This window comes from Camelus dromedarius, unplaced genomic scaffold (assembly GCF_036321535.1).
Source record: "Camelus dromedarius isolate mCamDro1 unplaced genomic scaffold, mCamDro1.pat HAP1_SCAFFOLD_186, whole genome shotgun sequence".
In the NCBI taxonomy this organism is placed as follows: Eukaryota; Metazoa; Chordata; class Mammalia; order Artiodactyla; family Camelidae; genus Camelus; species Camelus dromedarius.
Window position 1 is genome coordinate 3,900,634 of NW_026989854.1, and position 2,252 is coordinate 3,902,885.

Below are 2,252 nucleotides of genomic sequence, written 5' to 3' on the forward strand. Positions count from 1 at the left end.
CGGTAATCCACATGCTCACGCTCATTAAATAATGTTTGTCGAAGCCGTGATGAATGTAACGTTTTCGGAACATGGAATGTCTCGGTGAGTGAAACTCTGTAAATAACAATTCTACTGGATAGAACTCGCTTAAATTGAATGCTTCTGCGAAAATTTCATGATTTTCGAAACTGGATGTTAGGAAAAACCGGCGAAATCAGAATAACTACTTCTAGGTGTAAATATGCCTTGTATGGTGGATGAAAGTTTGGTAATCCACATGCTCACACTCATTAAAGAATGTTTGTCGAATTCGTGATGCATGTAACGTGTTCGGAATACGGAATGTCATAGTGAAGGAAACAATGTAAGTTACATGTCTATTGGGTAGAACTCGCTTGAAGAGGATTTTTCTGCGAAAAGTGCCTCATTTTGAAAACTGCCATTAGGAGAACCCTGTGAAATCGGAGAAAATGCTTGTATGTGTCAATATGCCTTGAATGGTGAATGAAAGTCCGGTAATCCACATGTTAATAACAGGGTAGTAATTATTTTGTAAACCGTGATTCATGTAGCGCTTTTGGAAAATGGAATTTCACGGTAATGAAACTATGTAAATTAAAATTCTATTGAGTAGAACGAGCTAGAAGAGAATTTTTCTGTGAAAATTGCATGATTATCGAATCTGAAGTTTGCAAAAAGCTGCAAAACGAGAGTAAATATTTGTAGGTGCACATGTGCCTCTATGTTGCAAGAAAGTTCGGTAATCCACATTTTCAAAACATATTAAAGAATCTTTTTCTAATCCGTGGTGCATGTAGCGTGTTCAGAATGTGGAATTTCACGGTGATTGAAACAATGTAAATGACTTCTCTATTGGGTAGAACTCGCTCCGAGAGGGTTTTTCTGCGAAAACTTCGTCATTTTTGAAACTGGCGTTTGGAAAATGCGGCAAAATCTGAGAAAATACTTCTAAGAATCAATATTCAATGTATGGTGATGAAAGTTCGGTAATCCACATGCTAACAATTTTGTAGTGAATATTTGTCGAATCCTTTATGCATGTAGCATGTTAGGAACACGGAATTTCACAGCCAGGGAATTAATGTAAATTATATTTCTCTTGGTTAGGAATCACTCCAAGAGATTTTTCCTGAGAAATAGGCCTGATTTTTGAAACTGACATTAGGAAAATCTGCGATCTCAGACTACTAGATTCTCGGTGTAAATCTGCCTTTTATGGTGGATGAAAGTTCGTTAATCCGCATTCTAACAACTCTGTAGTGAATATTTGTCGAATCTGAGATACGTGTAGTGTGTTTGGAACACAGAATATCACGGTGAGCGAATCTATATAAAATAAATGTCTCTTGGGTAGAATTCGCTCCAAGAGACTTTTCTGGGTATTCTGCCTCATTTTTGAAACTGGCTTTGGAAAATATCTGCAAAATCAGTGAAAATGCTTCAAAGTGTCAATATGCCTTGTATTGTGATGCAAGATCGTAAAAACACATGCAAACAAATCTGTGGTGAATATTTGTAGAAAGTGTTATGCATGTGGCCTGATCGTTTCCCAGAAAATGCCGGTGATGGAATCTATGTAAATTACATGCCTATTGGTTAGAATTCGCTCCAAAATATTTTTCTGAGCAAACGGCCTGATTTTCGAAACTGGCATTAGAAAAAAGCTGCAAATTCAGAGTTAATGTTTCTAGGTGTATATATGCCATTTATGGTGGATGAAAGTTCTGTAATCTACATGTTCACAACTCATTCGGGAAAGTTTGTTGAAACCTTGATGCATGTAGCGTGTTCGGAAAATGGAATGTCACTGTGAGGGAAACTTTGTAAATTACATTTCTATTGGGAAGTACTCGCTCCACGAGAATTTTTCTGCGTATCTGCCTCCTTTTCAAAACTGGCATTAGGGAAAACTTTCGAAATATGAGAAAATGCTTCAAAGTGTCAACATGGCATTTATGGTGGATGAAAGTTCGGTAATCCTTATGCTAACAACTCTGTAGCGAATATTTGTCGAATCCGTGATGCATGTAGCTTTTTCGGAACACGGAATTTCACGATAACGGTTTCTATGTAAATTGCATGTCTATTGGGTAGAACTCGCTCCGAGAGTATTTTTCTGTGGAAACTACATGATTTTAGAGACTGACATTAGGAGAAAACTACTAAATCAGAATAAAATTTCTATGTATAAATATGCACTGTAAGGTGGATTAAAGTTCGTTAATACACATGTTCACAACTCATTAAAG